This window comes from Papio anubis, chromosome 8, assembly GCF_008728515.1.
Source record: "Papio anubis isolate 15944 chromosome 8, Panubis1.0, whole genome shotgun sequence".
Lineage (NCBI taxonomy): Eukaryota > Metazoa > Chordata > Mammalia > Primates > Cercopithecidae > Papio > Papio anubis.
Window position 1 is genome coordinate 55,342,368 of NC_044983.1, and position 21,824 is coordinate 55,364,191.

Here is a 21,824-nt window from a genome sequence, read left to right on the forward strand (position 1 = left end):
ATCTTAAAAGGTAACAATATAATATATATGAAACAAGAGTGGATAGAGTTCTATGACACTTAAGTCAGAAGTCTGAATAAATTTTGATAGTGTTTGTGAACTATAAAAGCTTTTGTCTTCTGAAAAGATGAGTTAAATTACTTAAACAATGAGATTATAAATTGGGATATAAAAACGGTCTCTTACCATTAATGACTATTTAGTTTTATGAATAAATATTATCTTTATTCTGTACAAACAAAATGAAAGTTCAAGATAACTTTAATGCTGAGACTGATAGAAGACTTCACAACCATTCCTAGCTTGTAAAGCCAAGCTGGACTGAATGGCAACTTCACCCTGACACAAGGGATATTTGTAGGGCACAAAACATCAACTATACATAGAAGCCCTGCTAAGCATTATCAAAAGAGAAGTAAAATTGCTTGTGGCTAATATCGCCTAGCTTGGTGTTAGGTTTCAACATAATTTGAATCTGTTAATTAGATAATATTAACAGGTGACATTATTTGGATTTGTGATCAAAAAAGATCCAGGAATTATACAGTGAATATAGGTTCAAAAACCATTTATCAGGCATTCTCAATGTACATGGCATTGAACTAAGCTCCTAAATCTAAAAATAAAAAGATAGGAAATCAGAGTGCAAATATTTATTTCCTAGCTAAAGTATTTTTTTAAAAGCAAATTATTCCTCTTAAATAATAATTGGGAAGTTCATGTAAGACAATAAAAACAAAAAGATGTAAACCCTAAAGTAATTTTAAAAGATTAGTTTTTGCAGTTTTAATTATGTAGTTTGATAATTTATGGATTATTTAAATCAATATAACAGTGAAACTACCAATAAATTATGTCTACCAAGAAAAAAAATGATTTAATGATCACTTTGCATTTAAAAGGTCATATAGTTAAAGCCTCATTACTTCACTCACTTTCAAATCTTAATTCTGTAGATCAGATACAGAACTCTTTTTTTTTAAACGTGATTTTTTAAAATCCCAAATTATCAGCTTGCTCAATGGACTGAAGTTCTCTGTATCCTTGTTTACCTCAGAGAGAAAAGGAAATACTAACTCATCTATGTCTCTTTCATCCAAACAATAATTGCTAATAGTTTGCCTTTTCATGTGTTTTAAGATTGAAAGTGATATAGAAGTGTTTTAATAATAAATTTTAACAGAGATGATAATCAATGCCTACACTTATAATAATATTCAGAGGATTTTTTACATATTATTACAGTTTGTTGATTCCCATAGTTTAGGCTTACCTCATAGTTCTCTAAGTGAATTAACAGAAAATAGGGTTAAATTAACATTTAGTTTTCTGATTTTTGGCTACTATATAAATTCAGCCTGGGCTAGAGTACAATGGATTTTGAATTGTGAATACACAATATAAAATACTTATCCAATATTGTGTTTGAGAGTATTTACTGATGTAAATTACTTACCAATTTCAATTGCTTCAGTGAGTATTTTTTCAGTTTCTCATTTTTATTTTATGTTAACCAGTATCTATTCAGACCTAATATAATCCGTACAGGCTGTGTTCACAAAGGTTCTTATTGTGAGTTCCATATGCAACATATTTCAACAAACATTTCACACCAGAAGTGAATTGTAAGCATGTAAAATTTTTGTGAACTGGACTGTGAAATATCAGAAGCAGTACACTCAATCCAAGTTGACGGCTGATATCTGATCTGAAAATAGTGTATTTTCCTTCAAATGTGGGTATCTTGTCACTTTGCATTGCATTGATATAAACAGCTATACAAGAGGAAAATTACTGTAAAAAACAAAATCTTTCTTTTATAAATACAGTAACTAAAAAACAAAACAAAAATCAAAACTGTTTCTGTGTTTTTAATATCTGAAATTCTTTCTCTATGAGTGTGATAATCCATTGTTGATGTTTATGAAATGGTGTACTAGTCTCTTTTGGCAGCTCTAATAAATTGACAGAAATGTAATGACTTAAAGCAACACAAATATTTGATCTTACAGTTCTGGAGGTAAGAATTCCAAAATATGTCTCACAGGGGCTAAAATTAAGGTGTTAGCAGGGCTGTGATCCTTTCTGGAGGTCCCACAGGAGTGTGGTATAATAAAAATTATTTGGTCTTTGTCCCTAAGATTTCTGGCACAGGGCCCCTAAACTCCTTAGAATCTCCACAGTGACGTGTTTCTTTGGTATGCAAACAAATGTCTCCTGAATAGATATAATATAATACTATCTGGTCCCCTAGATAGCTTCAGGATGGGAACTGGTCAGTAGAAGGTCCAAGCCTTGATTAGGAGGAATGGGACTTTCAGCCCCGCCCCTAGCCCCACCTCTGGGGAGCGGGGAGGGTCTAGAGATTTTGAGTTCAGTCACCAGTGGCCAATTATTTAATCAGTCACACCTCTCTAATGAAACCTCCATAAAAGCTCCTAAACAAGAAGGTTCAGAGAGCTTCCAGGCTGGTGAACACATGGAGGTGCCTGGAGGATGCCCTGGGAAACATGGAAGTTCCGCCCACGAGTCCTTCCCCTCTCCTATGCAACACTTTCATTTGGCTATTCGTGAGCAGCCTCCTTTAAAATAAACCATTAGTATTGAGCAAAGTGTTTTCCTGAGTTTTGTGAGCCCTTCTAGAGAATTATTGAACCTGAAGAGGAGTCATGGAAACCCCTGAATTTGTAGTTGGTGGGGCAGAAACGCGGGTAGCCTGGGAACCCCACTTGTGGCTGGTCTCTGAAGTGTGGTCAGTCTTGTGGGACTGAGTGCTGATCTTGTGGAGTCTATGATAGCTCCAGCAGTTGGTGTCAGAATTGAATTACATTTTTGGATACTCACCTGGTGTCAGAGAGTTGGAGAACTGATGCTGGAAAAGACACCATATATTTGATATTGGGGGAAAAATCTTTCAGAGAGAATCCATTTTCTTGCCTTTTCCAGTCTCTGGAGGACTCCTGCTTTCTTTGGCTCCTGCCCCTTCCATCTTTCAAGCTAGCAATAGCTGGTTGAGTCTGTTCCGCATTGTATCACTCTCATACTGACTCTTGTGGCTCCCAAAACCCATGTGATAACCTTGGGCTCACCGGGTAATCCAGGGTAATCTTCGTAAGGTCAGCTGAGTAACCACAATTCCCTCAGCAACCTTAATTCCCCCTTGTCTTGTAACATGTACACAGGTTGGGGAATTAAGATGTGGTTCTCTTTAGGGGTCCACCATTCTGGTATTACAAATGGTGATAGCAGGAAATGCATTCTTTCACAAGAGAAATAACTTGGTAACCACAAAATTTAATGAATTATATAAATGCCAGGAGTTTGTCCAAATTATTTTGCAGTGCTAGAATTTTGATATGTCAAATGAATACTTGAATAAGTGAAAAAGAGAAAATTCCAGCTAAACCTTCAGAAGACCGGGTTTCTAGTGATTTTTCTGCTCTGCCTTAGTGACCTTGGGCAAATCATGTCAAAGTTATTGAGTTTCCTCCCCAACGAGACTGATATTACCTGTAATAATTTAAAAGTTGTTGATAGAAAGAAGCAAAATAATGTTTCTGAAAATACACTGGAAATCATATAATGATATTCAAATGTTGTTATATAAATATGCTATTGGCTAGAGCTTAGCAAATTTGTAAAACAAAGTCATTGTCCATTAAAATACTCTTTGCTCCAATACTTCAGGACCAGTAAAAGTCAGCCCACTCCTCAAAAGAAAATTTTACCCTATAATTGCCTATATACCCTGCCCTCTACCCACTCTCCACCCTTTTACAGTCCTCCTGCCCCAATTAAGTATGAGAGAAACATAACCAAAAGAAAGACTATTTTGAAAAGCAGCAGAGGATTGAAAATAAAGAAAAGTTCATGAAACTACAATTTTGTTTTCTCCATTGGGAAAAAAGATGAGGAAAACGTGATAATTATCTTCAAGAACATGAAGTTAGAACACCAAGAATAGTGACAAAATAAGAAACAAGCTTAAGGATTAAAGATTTAGTGTAGGCTTCAGAAATAACTTCCCCACATGAAAGTCAATAATGGTTGAAATGGGATGCTAAAGGTTTTATATTTTCCTGATTTAGAGGTTTATGAAAGAAAGAAAAGCATTCTTACATTCTATGAAGGAGATTAAGTATCTCTGACTTCATTTTAAAAGTAACAAAAGTGGATCCTTACTGAAGTAACATGTTCAGTACCAAATGTATTTGTTCTTTTTCAGAATGATTTTGTCTATTCTTGGAATATTATTTTTCCAGATAAATTTTGAAACCTCTTTGTGAACTTCCCTGGTAAACCCTGCTGTGATATGGGTTAGATTTACTTTGAGTTTATAGATTGATTATTTGTGGGACAAGTAAATATTTTCAAACTGAGGACTGCAATCCACGCAAATGGCATCTTTCTCTACTGATTTGGATTTTCTTTAATGTCCTTCAGTAACATTTATGTTTTGCTCCATAAAGTTCTTGCACTTCTTTAGGATTATTCTTCAATGATACATAGTTTTAATTGGTATTGTGAAAATTTTGCTTTCCTTTACTTTTCATAAAATACGATGTACACAATAAAATGCACATAAAACAGGTATGGAAGGCCTAACACATGCATAGAGTGACCAAAGTCAAGGGGAAAAAAACAAACACACACACATTTCCAACTCCAGAAACCCTCCTCATGTCCCTCTCCCTAAATAATTACTTGTATGTTTAAAATAACCACCTCTGTATTCACAGGTTACCATTATATTAACTTTCACCATAATTACTTCTTTGCTTTATAGTTTTATTATGTAATTGTATATCTGTAAACAATAGAATTTAGATTTGTTTGCTTTTGGATTTTATATTAATAAGAAAGTAGTCTTCTTTGCTCAAAATTGTTTGTGAGATTCATCTATGATGTGTGAATATATCATAATTTATTACTCATTTCACTGACCCATGTGATACTTCGTGCTATGTGTCAACTTGGCTAGGCTATAGTATTCAATTATTTAATGAAATAATAATTTAGAGCTACTCTGAAGGTACTTTGTACATGAGGTTAACATCTAGACTTACTTCACTTTACGTTAAGAGGATGACCCTTGATAATGTGGATAGGACAGTTCCAATCAGATTTCTATGTATGTATGTATGTATGTATGTATGTATGTATGTATGTATGTATCTACGTGTCTATGTGTCTATCTACTTTATCTATCTATCTATCTATCTATCTATCTATCTATCTATCTATCTACCTACTTACCTACCTATCTATCTATTTCTAGTTCTGTTTCTCTGGAAAACCCCAACTGATACAACCCAGTTTTCTGAAAGATGATGCTATGGACTTTGATGCATTTGTGTTCTGGAACACATGGACAAGGCTCCCCAGCATATATATCTATGAGTACATTTTCTGGGTATCATAATTTTCAATTTATTAGGGGACATACACTATTTTATTTAAATGTGGTACCAATGTGCATTGCCATCAGAAGTGTATGAGAGTTCTGATTTCTCCAGATCCTCACCAACAGTCAGTATTGTCAGATGTTTCCACTGTAGCTTGATAAGTGTGCAGTATCTGTGCTTTTTTTACTTTTTCTTTTTTGCTTCCATTATGCTTTGAATTTGCATTTTTCTGATGGGCAACACTACTGATCCACTTTCATATCCTTACTGGTCATACGGATATCCACTTTTGTGAAGGTCTCTTTCCATTTTTTTATTACATTGTCTGATTTTTTATCTAAAACGATTTTAAGTATCGATTCTAGTCCCTAATTTCAAGTGACTTCTTTCCTTCTGCAGCTTGTTTTTGCACTGCTTCTTTGCTGTCTTTGATTGAGACCATTTTACCATATAAAAATTTATCAATATTTTCCTTTATTGCTACTGCTATTTGTATATTATTTAGGAAATAGTTTACAATCTTGGGATGTTTAATATATCATTCTATAATAGCTTTTAAAATCTTTATAATTTTTCTTTTCACAATTTTTTAATTTACCTGAAATTGACTTTTTAATGTATATTAAAGTACAAGACTAATTTTCTTTTGCTCTAAAAGGTACTCAATTGCCCAGCATCACTTGTTGGAATGACCATATTCTCCATTAATCTACTCATACCCTTGTGTCATTTATTAAATTTCCATAAGTGTGTGGATTTACTTCTTGTTTCTCTACTGTGTTCTGGTGTCTTGTTTTTTAATCTTTGCTTCAATTCCACAATAACCAACTGACTAGAGCCTTATAATATGTCAGGATATCTTGAGACTAAGTTCTCTCTACTTGATTTTCTTCAAGTGATCTGGTTACTATTTTTTCACTTTTATTTAAAATTACTGTGTTAAGTCTACAGTAAGAGCAAAAAAAGTATTAAATATGTAAATATATTTGGGGAGAATTAGTGTCTTCATAATATTTTATTTTTCTATCTATGAATGTGGCATATCTCCCCCATTTATTTGTTTTTAAAAGTGTTTTTAGTGAAATTTTATATTTTGTCAATGGAGTTCACATATTTTATAGATTTATTTCTATGAAATTTACAGTTTTAATGCTATTGTAAGTGATATTACTTTTTGGGTGTTTGTTTTTTTGTTTCTTGACAAAGTCTGGCTCTATCACCCAGGCTAGAGGCTGGAGTGCAGTGGCACAGTCTTGGCTCACTGCAACCTCTACCTCCCAAGCTCAAACAATCCTCCTACCTCAGCCTCCTAAGTAGCTAGGACTACAGGTGTGCACTAGCACAACCGACTAATTTTTGTATTTTTTGTAGAGATGGGGTTTTGCCATGTTGCCCAGGCTGGCTCGTGAGCTCAAGCTATCTGCCTGCCTTGGCCTGCCAAATGGCTAGGATTACAGGGATGAGCCACTGTGCCTGGCCATGATACTGTTTTTATTTTTTCTTGGCATAAGTTATGGTATAGAGAAATAAAATGGAATTTTGCTTCACTATTTTGTTATTGAAATACTACATTCTCAATGACTTTTTGTTTCCAGAGACAGTAGTGCATAAACCTATGAATATAATTGTAAATGTCTACAATTTCTCCTTTTAATTCTGTCAATAGTGGACAGTTCCAAATAAATTCATGTTTATTTAAATATTTTAGTGTTTTTAAAATCTATCCATTTTTATCCATATTAAAACATTTTTAATTCAACTTGCGTCCTCTTGGCATTTACAAATAAATATGCATGCCCAACTTTGCAATCGTCTAGTAATTTTTTAAAGTATGCCATATCATTTCCCCCCTCCTGAATTAGACTCATTAATTCTCTGTATCCTATTTCTGTATATTAGAATGACTGACTTTATTTTACTAAAGAATAATATTTACAGACGTTTTCTTCAAACATGATAGGAGAAATACCTAAATTCCTAGAGGTACCATAGCTTTTTTTTTTTTTTTTGAGACGGAGTCTCGCTCTGTTGCCCAGGCTGGAGTGCAGTGGCCAGATCTCAGCTCACTGCAAGCTCCGCTTCCCGGGTTTATGCCATTCTCCTGCCTCAGCCTCCCGAGTAGCTGGGACTACAGGCGCCCGCCACCTCGCCCGGCTAGTTTTTTGTATTTTTTTCGTAGAGACGGGGTTTCACCGTGTTAGCCAGGATGGTCTCGATTTCCTGACCTCGTGATCAGCCCCTCTCGGCCTCCCAAAGTGCTGGGATTACAGGCTTGAGCCACCGCGCCCGGCGAGGTACCATAGCTTTTTAAAGACAATTCACAACAATCAAGCTGATGCTTCCTGCCTTTCTTCACGTTAGAACAGTGAACAAAAATAAAAAGTAGGTGTGCTCATATGCATTTAATAACCAAAGGACTGAAAACATCTGCCCTTTTATTCTTCCATATTTCTAACATTTCCAAGTAGTTCTGCTAGAATAAGGAAGATTGTGCACACTTGAAGTTTGGATGACAATGACATATAATTTGTGCTATCTAGCCAGTCCAGGCCTCAGTGGTCTGAGGTGTGGTCATGTTCGGCCCTGAGCTGCTTTACTGCATCATTTGTTAGTGGAGCACTTAGCAACTGAACACTATAGAACTGTTCAGTTCTATAGTGCTGGGGTCACTTAATCTTCAATGGATCTAAACGTGGCTACATTACAGTTATAAATTTTGGTTCTCTGATGAACTCTGGAAGCTGCAATTTCAGAAATGAATAATTCAAATTAAAAAATAAAAGCAGTGATCAAAGTGAAATTTTGTGAGTCAGTAATGACCACTTGGAAGTCACCTGCATGGCCTTCTCATTAGGTTCAGCTCTAGTGTATAATGGTTTAAAAAGCTACAGTATTTTAACAATCTTCCAAGGATAGCCAAGTCACTATATCTTCTCTGGAATTCCATCTCTGATTATTTCTGTCATTCCAATTACTTCTCAGGGGCAGGTGTCATTTCTGCTGGGAATTGTCGCCTTTGTTCTAGTATGGACAAGAGTTGACTTTCCCTCCCACCTGCTACTCTTGCCCCTGGAGCCACTGGAATGATATACCTGGCCTGCCAAGAGGAAGCCTCAAAATGGGGTGCAGTGATGCCAAAACTCCAGAACACCTTGGCTAAATCTTTTTAGGAGACCATTGTATGATCTCAACTCTTTATTTTTTTTTTTAATTTTACTTTGATTTTTTTTTTCAATACTTCATTAAAAATTTGCCAAAACTATTTAACTAGATTATATTATTCTCTCTCTCTTTATCATTCTGTGGGCCTACCTATTCCTTGGGACTATTTAGATACTTTAAAAATATAAAAAAATAGTATTTAATGTTTGTTATATAGTTAGTATTAGATAAGACTGTATATTATCCTTTTATCTCTTTTTGTTAATATTACATATATGTATATAATGATTTATTTTTTAAATTCTATTAACTATTTACAAATAATACATATTAACATAAATACTTTACTCTTTTTCTAAAGTAAAAAAATCATTAGTGACAAGAATGGCACTGCTTTACATTTTTACAAATCTCTTTAATATCTGACATAATAGAAGAAAGCTGGGCTCTCATATCTGCTTTTACATTAGGACTTTTACAATATCACACCTTAGGTAGCCTCTAAAAATCTCCTCTGTACGCTTATGAAAGAATGAGAGTGAAAAAGATAAATGACATCTTAGTATTATAAAAATAGCTTTGACTTTGAATTCCCTTAAAAGGCTCTTGAGGACCCCCCAGACCACACTTTGAGACCCACTGCTCTAGTCTAATCTCCTTATCTTACATATAAGGACACTGAATCTCAGAGAGAGTGAGAAACCCAAAATCTCACAGCCTGTTAATGACAGGATATGGATCTTAGATGGCTTGTCTCACTTCTCTTAGGTTAGATTCTCAATTCAAAACCAAGGAAATATACCCTAAAGGCCTGTTCTCGTCTGTCTAGTTGCAAAGATGGTCACAATATATTACCTTTTTTTTTTTTTTTAAAATAAAAGGGGTAAGTCAACAAATGTGATATATTTTTCCTACAAGCATATTGTCTAAATCTGAATTACACTATTTGAATTAGGATCTCTATTTGAACTGAAACACTCAGGCAAATTTGATTGCATCCTACTCCATGCAAGCTGGTAATGACAAACTGCACAGTAAATATCATAGATAAACGTGGAAAGTGGATTAACCATAATATCACTATTTATCATATACTCTGTATCTGAAATACAATTCAGTGATGTATTTCAGAAAAATGTTCCCAAGTACTGGCTGAGCATATGAAGACACTGCAAATAAATTGGCAATCACAAGAACTTTTTCGATAAAATAGAGTTGTTCTGAAATGCAGATATTTTTCATTCCCTAAGCAGCCCTTATTTTTGTCCTTTTTGAAAAAAAATCAATAAATCTTGGTCACCAGAAATGATTTCCTTTGTATCCAACCATGTGGTTCAAATCTTCTTTCAATGGACCATGGCCTTGAGACCAGAAAAGCTGATCTAGTAGAGGAAATTCTTCCCAAGCAACCCAGTCCCAACTTTCTTTTTTTTCAGGCTCCACATTCTGTGGTTCTGAATCATGAGTCACGTCCATCTCTCCTTCGGTTAATATGGTAACATGATAATTCTCTTTCTCAACGAAAGAATTCTTAACTGAGGCAAAGCAAACATTTTTCAGGTGAAGAGCTGCTTCTTCCCAGGTTTCCTTTTGACTGCATTCTTCCCAGCTCTCACCGAACTCCAGATGACCTCCAGGAAGTTGGAAACTGCTGGCTCCAGACAACCCCTTTCTCTTCCCCAGAAGGACACAACGCCATGCCTGCAGCTGGTCTCCCCTGCTCTGACTTTGACTGCAGCTGCTGCCTGGATGCTGCCTGTCACAGTGTGCAGAAGGACGCCATATATAATGCTTCTTTCATTATTTCAATTAAATAGGGTAGTTTGTATCTTTGCCTTTTGATATTCACCTTATATTAGTGCTTTTCCTACTGCTATGACGATTGTAAAATCTTTGTAACAATATAATTTCATTTATTCTTACTTCCCCTTTGTGCTATTGTTGTCATATATTTTATTTTGTGTATAAGTCTCACAAGAGACTTATACACCTTATACACAGGTTTAAAAGTGCACTTCTTTTAAATCATCATTATTGTTTTGAATTTTACTACATATTTACACTTTTTGAGATCTTCATTTCTTCCTGCTTAAATCGTTTGGCCTCCTACTCCATGTAGGTTCAAACTCTGGTGAATATCTTAAGGAGGTGATTGACCTAGACAAATTCTTGTTAGCTTGAATTTTGGTAAACACATAAATATGTATACTTTTGACCTTGGAGCTTAGATATAATTCCTTACTTGCACAAGATAAGGAATGCGTCTCCCTCCCCAACTCCAGCCCCTGTACCTGTGGTAAAATAACAGCCCTTACACAAGGTTTGAAGATCACCACATATATTTTTTATGTCCCCTAATTCATCTTTTAAATCATCCACAAGCGATTAGGAGAACAGAATACAAATACGAAAACTCCATTATTGGACAAATTATAATCTAGCTGAAACCCTCAGCTATGAAATGGGCAAAAGGGTGGCGCACAATGTGGGAGACAAGGTATGCAAATAAGTGAGAAGACGACAATTCTGTTTTGAAGCTCAGGAAGATAGAAAACGTATACTTTCCAACGTGAGTAAAGCACTCTACTGTACTGATCTAAAATGTTTTATTTGCCACAGAAGAAAATATGTGAAATTGCTGGTATTAGGGAGAGCTGCTCTGGACCCATTTTATTTTGATAAGAAAGGGTGGCTGCAATGTACTGGGACTCCAACATAGTTAGCCATGTTTTCTGGAAGATGCTGATTTTCGTTACATGGGGGAAAAGGAGTCTTTTTCCTGTGGACAGTTCTAAACCTTGTATTTCTATTGAATGGGATGGTGGAAAAGTTTAAAGAATTCACACACCACATCCTGAATCTTATGGAAAATTGCTACCAGCCTGGAACACAGCCATCGACCTCTCCCCAGAGACTCCTATAAATAGGTAGTCCAGAAATAACTTTTCTCCTTCGAAGATGAAGAATCAAAAATATAACAGCACAGAACATATTCAAATACATAGTGAAACTAGATAACAGAAAAAAAATACCAGAAAAATGTTGTCACAAAGAAGAAAATTGTGAACTAACATTTTTCAATGAACTTAAACAAAGAAAAAACAAAAACCTTTAATGAATCATCTGCCTCTATGAAACAAAAGCGTAAATAAAAATTACAAAAGCTCAAAGAAAAAATAGTGAGATAATAGGTGGAGAGGAAATGCCATCTGGAAGAGGTTAGAAAATATGTGGTGGGAAAAATTTTAAAAATCCATATATGTAGGGGTGAAAAGGGGTTATACCTTTCCTCACTTATCTCAAAGATCATGGTCAACACCCACATAACAAAAGAAAGCTAACAAGGGAAAGGCATAACACAATTATTTAATCAGAGTTTTATATGACATGGGAGCCTTCAGAATGAAGACTCAAAGACTCCAGAAAAACTGTCTATTTGTATGCTGAGGTTTGATGAAGAATGGACAACCACCTAGAAATGTGACTGGAGAAAGAGTATGACTTAATGGGAATAGACTGAAGGGGGAAACTCTGCAAGGCCCGTTCGTTCAGATTCCTTTTGGCCTCTCTGTGCAGCACTCCTTCTCCCAGATATGGGGCAGGACACTCGGGAGTGAGGGACTTGCAACCCATCATCAAACTAGGTAGGTCAGGAAATTTTTTATGGCCAGTTCTTACACAGAAAGGGGCAAAGCTTAGAGTAATATTTTTAGGTTTTATGGATGGCTTCGGGGAAAATGGGTTCTACTTTCAACCATTTGCCTTGGGGAAAAGGGACTGTGGTTTCTCTGTCAGGACAGGAGAAGATCAGACAGAGATTTGCTTCGGAGGCTGCTTCTGAGGCCTAAACTTTGGAGTATCATTTTCTGAGTCCAAAAAAAGGAAGATAATGAAAGGAACACATGAAAGAAAAATCACTGTTAAATACAAATTTAGGGTCACAGAGAATAGAAATGAATACAAAATTTAACTAAATTAGAGACAATAATAGAAACAGTTAACAGAAGAGATGTAGTGTACGCATAATTAGACTACACAGAAAAGCATGGAGTGACTTTTTTTTTTTTTTTTTTTTTGACAGAGTCTAGCTCTGTGACCATGGTGGAGTGCAGTGGCACGATCTTGGCTCACTGCTACCTCCACCTCCCAGGTTCAAGTGATTCTCCTGCCTCAGCCTCCCAACTAGCTGGGACTACAGGCACGCACCACCATGCCCAGCTAATTTTTTTGTGTTTTTAGTTGAGATGGGGTTTCATCATGTTGGCCAGGATGATCTCCTGACCTCGTGATTTGCTTGCCTCTGTCTCCCAAAGTGCTGGGATTACAGGCGTGAGCCACCGTGCCCGGCAAGCATGGACTAATCTTTAAAGAGAAAATTGAAGAACAGAGTCCTTAAAACAAAAAAAAAAAAATCCTTTTTGTAGAGAAAAGTTCTGGGTATCAAAATTTTAAAATAAATTATTTGGGCATTTAGATAAAAAGAATAAGTCACTTATAAGAAAAAAATATATATATATAGACTCTCACAGAAATTTATTAAAGGAACATCTACACAATCCGTAGGGAAACAGTGAACAAAGCATTTAATAATAAAATGAAATTGTGATGCAAATATAAATGCTGTATGGAGTTGTAAATATCCAGAAACTTTGAAAATGTAGGCTTCATGATCCCCTTTTGGGAATCTATTGGAGGACAACCATCAGCCAAACGGAAGTTGATTTAAAAACTACAGGTTAAGGCTTGGTAGAGAGTACTGAATCTACTTAAATGTAGAAGGAAGATTAAAACAAAAGGGAAGGCTGTGTGTGGTGGCTCACACCTGTAATCTCAGCTGAGGTCAGGAGTTTGAGACCAGCCTGTCGAACACGGTGAAACCCCATCTCTACAAAAAAATTAATTAACCAGATGTGGTGGCATGCACCTGTAGTCCCAGCTACTCGGGAGCCTGGGGCAGAAGAATCGCTTGAATCCGAGAGGCAGTGGTAGCAGTGAGCTGAGATTGCATCACTGCACTACAGCCTGGGAGACTCTATCTCAAAAAAAGACTCTATCTCAAAAAAAAAAAAAAAAAAAAGATCATGGTGACAAAACAGAATATAGTGACATTAAAATTTAACTTGCGATATAACATTTGATTTAAACTCAATATGTGGAAAATGGTAAAGAAGGTAGGAGGTGGAATATTTATAATAGTTTCCTTATCTTTAATATTTGCATAAAAAGATATGAGGTAAAATGGACAAATAAAGTATCAGGCATAATTATGTTTAATAATACAACTCTGACTCTAAAAAGCATTTTTAAAAAGTCAACTAAAACCAAATGGTTCCAGATTTCTTATGCATAAGTTTCCAGGAGGGTGCCATAGTGGAATTAGCATTGAAACTTTGGGACAACAGGCAGCTGGTGCAGAATGAGAGATGAACTGAGGCAATGTGGGGGAGTGTCAATTAAAAGTTGTTTTGGAATCCATTTACAGCAGCAAATAGAGCAAGAGACAGGAGAGTTTTAAAAGAAATATAGTTGTGTAAGGAGTGTTGGATACTCTTAAGAGAAAACATAATAAAATATAATAATTATGATCAAATGTACCTGTCACATAAATAAATTTATATGACTAAAAACATATTAAATACATTTTATGTTGGTCAAAGTATAAAACTACATGCTACATGTTAAAAAAGACATCTAAAACAAAATAAATAATTTAAAACAATTGAAAAGTAAAGGTTGAAAAATGATAAACCAAACAAATTTAACTAAAATCGAACACGGGTCAGTCACATTATTAGAAATTGGAATTCAACATAAAAATCACAAGGAGGGTGTTTTATAAAAATTTAAAAGTAGAATTCACATGAAGATATAATAATCATACATTTTTATGCAGCAAATAATTTAGCAAAAATATGAATAAAGCTGAAATTATAGAAGACTTGAGGATAAATAGAAACATTAAATTAGGGCATTTTAATTCACCTATCATATGCCATGACACATCAAGTGGACAGAAATATAGGTAGGAATAACAGAACAGCATAATTAATAAGATAGACTTACTTGAGTTATACAGGAGATTCAAAAGATTCATGGAAAATACACATCATGAAAAAACTGTGCGTGGATTTCCAAAATGGTTCACACCAAAATTAACTTGCACTAACTAGTTTTAACATTTCTGAGCAGGATCTATTTTGAGGCACTAAGAAGGAAAAGACACAGATTTGAAAAGAGCCCCTATTGAAGCAATATGAACTTTGCTGAAATTGAAGCAAGAACAAACATAAAATTTATGGTGAAACTTGAGTGGAAGAATGCTAAAATCATTGATGCTTTATGTAAAATTTGTGGGAACAGGGCACCAAAGAGCTCAGCAGTTTACAAATGGAGAACTCATGTTATAAAGGGAGGGATGATGTTGAAGATAAAGCCCACACTAGCAGACCATCCACATCAATTTAAGAGAAGAATAATTAACATTCTTTGTGCCCAAATTGAAGATGATCAATAATTAACAACTGAAACAATAGCCAAACTGTAAATATATTGATTCAACTTACATAATTTTCACTAAAAAATTAAAGTTGAACTAACTTTCTGCTCGATGGGTGCCAAAACCATTGTGCTCAAATCAGTTGCAGACAAGAGCAAAGCTTTCAGTAGAAATTTTTTTTTTTTTTTTTTTTTTTTTTTTTTGAGACGGAGTCTTGCTCTGTCGCCCAGGCTGGAGTGCAGTGGCACAATCTCGGCTCACTGCAAGCTCCGCCTCCCGGGTTCACGCCATTCTCCTGCCTCAGCCTCCCGAGTAGCTGGGACTACAGGCGCCCGCCACTGCGCCCGGCTAATTTTTTCTATTTTTAGTAGAGACGGGGTTTCACCATGGTCTCGATCTCCTGACCTTGTGATCCGCCAAATTTTAAACAGGTTAAGATCAAGATCCTGAAACTTTTTTTTGAAGAATTAATAAGAAATTAAACATGATTTTACCAGTATGATTCTGCAATGACTACCAAGAAGTAAAAGTGGTCCAGTCAAAGCAAAAACAGACTGGTCTAGAGCAAAGGTCATGGCAAAAGTTTTTTGGGATACTCAAGCATTGTTGATTCTTTAGAGGGCCAAAGAACAATAACATCTGCTCATTATGACAGTGTTTTAAGAAATTTAGTCAAAGCTTTAGCAGAAAAACGCCTTGTAAACCTTCACCAGAAAGTCCCTCCCCACCACAACAATGCTTCTGCTCATTCCTCTCACCAACCAAGGGCAAAGTTATGTGAGTTTTGATGGGAAATCATTAGACATCCACCTCACAGTCCCATTTTGGTTCCTTTTGATTTCTTTTGCTTTCTTAATCTTAGGAAGAACTATAAAGGGCACCCATTTTTCTTCAGTTAATAATGTAAAAAGGACTTCATTGACATGGTAAACTTGCCAGGATGTTCAGGTTTCTAGGGAGGAACTAAATGACTATTATCATTTCTTACAAAAGTGTCTTGACCTTGATGGAGTTTATGCTGAGCAACAGTTTATATTTCTTTTAAGTTTTGTCTTTTAATTCATTTTTTTCCATGGAGTTTTGAAGTCCTCTAATATATAACATATGTGATATGGTGAAACATGGCTCCAAAACCATGGCTTCAGATTTCATACCAAATCTCTGGAACTTGTGAGCATTATCTTGTTTGAAAAATGTCTTTGCAGATATAAATAAGTTAAGAATCTTGAGATGAGGAGGTCATCTCAGATTATCCATATGGGCCCTAAATTTAATGACCAGTGTTCTTATAAGAGAAAGGCAAAGGAATATTTGAGACAGACAGAAAAGAAGACACCCACACACAGAGGAAGAAGTAATTTGAAGAGGGAGGTGGAGATTGGAGTGGTGGAGCTATCAGCCATGGAGTACCAAGGATAGCTAGCAGTCATGAAAGAATAAATTTCTTTTTCATTAACCCACCATGTTTGTTATACAACCATAGGAAATTGTATATATGTGTATGTATGGAAAATCTTATATTTATAAAACATACATATATATATAAATTAAAATAGAACATTGTTTTTAGCTGTAAAGAAAATCTGAAAATGTCTTAAGTAAGTGTGTATGGAATATCTTACATTTATAGAAAATGTATTGTGGAATAATATATATATATATATATAATCGAACATTGTTCTTAGATACAAAGAAAATCTGAAAATGTCTCAAGTAAGTAAACATGGCCCATAAACATGACAACCTCCTGCATAAGAGTAATACAAATTAAACTATGCTGATAAATTATTTTACATTTTCAAATTGACAAGAATGGTAAATCTATTCTCTCCTCCACTCATTTCCTACCTCTCTCTACCTATCTTTCTATCCCTGGAAGATGAGTCCTAACATACATCATTTGGGCTTCCTTGCCAGCTGACTTCAGTTGGATTCAGTCATTAAAAGTTCTATCAAAATATCGGAGGTTGATTAGAGATATAGAGAGGCATTTATTTACCTCTTGATGGTTTTGATACATTGATTTTGTAGGTGTGGTACTCCTCCAAAATGAAAACTCAGTGAGTGATCCTTCCTTCATGGCTTCTACTTTAAAGGATTCCTAGAAATATATTTCCCCTAAAATAATGTAGTTTAATAAAAATTATTTCTACCAAAATACAGAAAGATAAAGATTGAGAAATTAAAGTGGCCCAAGAGCTATGGAAAGATAGATAATGGTTTAACATACATGTAATTGAAATTTCAGAAAGAAAAGAGAATCAATCAAAGATACAAAAGGAAAACGGCTAAAAATCTTTCAAAATAGTGAGACAAGAAAAACCACAGATTAAAAAATTACAGAGAATCCCAAATTATATAACAAAGAAAACATCAAACAAACGAAGCAAATCAAAGAGCATCATAATCAAGCTTCTTAAGCTATAATGTTAAAAAATAATCTTGAGGTTGTAACTATAAGATGTTTTATGTAAGCCCTGCAGTAACACAAAGCAAAAGCTTGTAGGTATACAAAAGATAAAAGGTAATGAATCAGCCAGGTGTGGTGGTTCACGCCTGTAATCCCAGCACTTTGGGAGGCCAAGGCGGGCAGATGACTTGAGGTCAGGAGTTCAAGACCAGCCTGGTCAACATGGAGAAAACCCATTTCTACTAAAAATACAAAATTAGCCAGGCGTGGTAGCACGTGTTTGTAATACCAGCTACTCAGGAGGCTGAGGCAGAAGTATCGCTTGAACCTGGGAGGCAGAGGTTGCAATGAGTCAAGATTGTGCCATTGCAGTCCAGCCTGGACAACAAGAACAGAACTCTGTCTTAAAAAAAAAAAAAAGTCATGGATCAAAGCACACCAGAAGGAATTATCTAATCACAAAAGAAGACATCCATATAGTAAGGAAGGAACAAAATATCTACAAAATAACCAAAAAACAAGTAACAAAATGGCAGTAGCAAGTCCTTACCTCTTGATAAATAGGTGAAAGTCTCCAATCAAAAGACATAGACTTGTTTTTCTAATTCTGTGAAGAATGATGATGATATTTTGATGGCAATTGCATTGAATTTGTAGATTACTTTTGGCAGTATGATCATTCTCACAATATTGATTCTACCCATCCATGAGCATGGGATATGTTTCCATTTGTTTGTGTCATCTATTATTTCTTTCATCAGTGTTTTTTAGTTTTCCTCGTAGAGTTCTTTCATCTCTTTGGTTAGGTATATTCCTAAGTTTTTGTTGTTGTTGTTGTTGTTGTTGTTTGCAGCTCTTGTAAAAAGGGTTGAGTTCTTGATTTGATTTTCAGCTTGGTTGCTGTTGGTATATAGAAGAGCTACAGATTTGTGTATGTTAATTTTGTATACAGAAACTTTGCATAGTCAAAGCAAGACTAAGCAAAAAGGACAAATCTGGAGACTTCACATTACCTGATTTCAAACTATATTATAAGGCCATAGTCACCAAAACAGCATGATATTGGTATAAAAATAGGCACAAAGACCAATGAAACAGAATAGAGAACCCAGAAATAAACCCAAAACCTTACAGCCAACTGATCTTTGACTAAGAAAACAGATACATAAAGTGGTGAAAGTCACCCTTTTCAACAAATAGTGCTGGGATAATCAACTAACCATATGTAGAAGAATGAAACTGGATCCCCATATCTCACCTCATACAAAAATCAACTCAAGATGGATTAAGGACTTAAATCTAAGACCTGAAACTATACAAATTCTAGAAGATAACATTGTAAAAATCCCTCTAGACATTTGCTTAGGCAAGGATTTCATGACCAAGAACCCAAAAGTAAATGCAATGAAAACAAAGATAAATAGCTGGGATGTAATTAAACTAAAGAGCATTTGAACAGCAAAAGGAAAAGTCAGCAGAATAAACAGAAAATCCACAGAGTAGGAAAAAATCTTCTCAGTCTATACATCTGACAAAGGACTCCAGCATCTACAATGAATGCAAACAAATCAACAAGAAAGAAACAATCCCATCAAAAAAGTGTTGAAAGGACATGACTAGACAGTTCTCAAAAGAAGATATATAAATGGCCAACAAACATATGAAAAATTGCTCAGCACTGCTAATTATCAGGGAAATGAAAATCAGAACTACAATGTGTTATCACCTTACCCCTGCAAGAATGGCCATAGTCAAAAAATCAAAAAATAGTAGATGTTGGCATGGATGCAGTGAACAAAGAACATTTCTACACTGCTGGTGGGAATGTAAACTAGCACAACCACTATAGAAAGAAGCGTGGAGATTCCTTAAAGAACTAAAAGTAGAACTACCGTTTGATCCAGCAGTCCCACTACTGGGTATCTACCCAGAGGAAAAGAAGTAATTTTATGAATAAGATAGTTGCACAAACATGTTTATAGCAGCACAATCAGCAATTGCAAAAATGTGTAACCAACCCAAATGCCCACCAATCAATGAGAGGATAAAGAAACTGTGAGATATATAGATACATACACACACACACACATATACACACACACACACATATATGTGTGTATATATAAAAAACAATATATGAAACAAATTTCAGATTTTCTTTGTATCTAAAAACAATGTTCGATCATATATATATATATATATATATATATATATATATATATATATAATCCCACAATACATTTTCTATAAATGTAAGATATTTCATACACAGTTAGTTACTTGAGACTATATATATGATTGAATTCTAGTCAGCCATAAAAAGGAATGAATTGATTGCATTCACAGTGACCTGGATGAGATTGGAAACTATTATTCTAAGTGAAGTATCTCAGGAATGGAAAAACAAACATTGTATGTTCTCACTCATAAGTGTGAGCTAAGCTATGAGGATGCAAAGGCATAAGAATTACAATATATTTTAGGGACTCAGGAAGAAAGAGTGGGAAGGGGGTGAGGGATAAAAGATACAAGTAAGGTGTAGTGTATATTTCTAGTATGATGGGTGCACCAAAATCTCACAAATCACCACCAAAGAACTTACTCATGTAACTAAACACCACATGTTTCCCAATAACCTACGGAAATTAAAAGTTAATTTAAATTTAAAACATAAAATAAAAAATAAAATGCTTCTCCAAAAATCAAACCAACAACAACAACAAAAAAACTAAAAAAAAAAAAAAAAAAAAGAAACAAAGCAAAGGACATAGAATGGCTCAATGGAAAAAAAAAAAATATATATGTGCTGCATATAAAAGACTCACTCCCCCTTAAAGACAACGAAAGATTGAAAGTGAAAGAATGGAAAAAGATATTCCAGGCAAATGGAAACCAAAAGAGAGTAGGAGTAGCTATACTTACATGAGATAAAACAGACATTAAGTCTAAAACTGTAAAACAAGATAAAGGTCATTATACAATGCCAAAGGAGTTAATTCACCAAAAGAATATAAGAATTATGTGTATATGCATTCCAAATTAGAGCACCTAAATTTATAAAGCAAATATTAATAGATCTGAAGAGAGAGAGAGAGATTGCAACAAAATACTAATAGGGGACATCAATACTCCACCTTAAATAGTGGACAGATCATCTAGACAGAAAATCAATAAGAAAACATTGAATTTGAATTATACTTTAGACTAAATGGACCTAATAGGCATATACAGCATATACAGAACATTCCATCCAACAGCAGAATATATACTTTCTCATGCCTACACAGAAAATTCTCCAAGATAGATCATATGTTAGGCCACAAAACAAGTGTTAAGAAATTTAAGAAGATTGAAATCATATCAAATATCTCTTCCAACCACAATGATATGAAACTAGAAATCAATAACATGATGAATTTTAGAAAATTCACAAATATATGGAAACTAAACAACGTGTTCCTAAACAATCAGTGGGTCTAAGAAGAAATTGAAAGGGAAATTTAAAAATACCTTGAGATGAAAGAAAATGAACACACAACATACCAGAACTAATGGGATGCAGCAAAAGCAGTTTTAAGTGGAAGTTTTTTGCAATAAACACCAACATTAGAGATAGAGACAGAGATCTCAAAAAATCAACCTATTGTTATACCACAGATAACTAGAAAAAGAACAAACCAAACATGAAGTTAGTAGAAGGATAGGAGGATAAGAGCAAAAATAAATGAAATAGAGACTAGGAATAAATAAAGAAAAATCAATACAACTAAATGTTGCTTTTTTTGAAAAGGAATAAAATTAAAAAATTTTAGCTAGATTAAGAAAAAAGAAGAAGACTTAAATAAAATCAGAAATGAAAGAAGAGACATTACAACTGGTCCCACAGAAATACAGTGCCATGAGAGACTACTATGAACAATTATATGCCTACAAATTAAATAATCTAAAAGAAATGGATAAATTTCTAGACACATACAACCTACTAAGACTCAATCATGAAGAAATAGAAAATCTGAACAGACCAATAATGAATAAAGACATTGAATCAGTAATAATAAGTCTACCATCAAAGAAAAGGCCAGAACTTGACTCCACTGCTCAAGTCTATCAAACATTTAAAGAGTAAAGAATACTATTCTTCTCAAACTCTTCCAAAAAAAATTAAAAGAAAGAAAACAGTTTCAAATCATTTTACAAGGCTAGAATTACTCTTATACCAAAATGAGATAAGAACATTACCAGAAAAGAAATTTATAGATCAATATCCCTCATGATTATAAATGCAAAATTTCTCAACAAAATACTAGCAAAATTAATACAACAGAATATTAAAAAGATAACCCACCACAAT

At 34.6% G+C, this 21,824-nt stretch overlaps 1 pseudogene; it reads right to left on the reverse strand.

The window, feature by feature from the left end:
• Positions 1 to 9,439: 9,439 nt before the first annotated feature.
• LOC116276306 lies at positions 9,440 to 17,143 on the reverse strand (annotated as a pseudogene).
• Between the last annotated feature and the right edge of the window lie 4,681 nt (positions 17,144 to 21,824).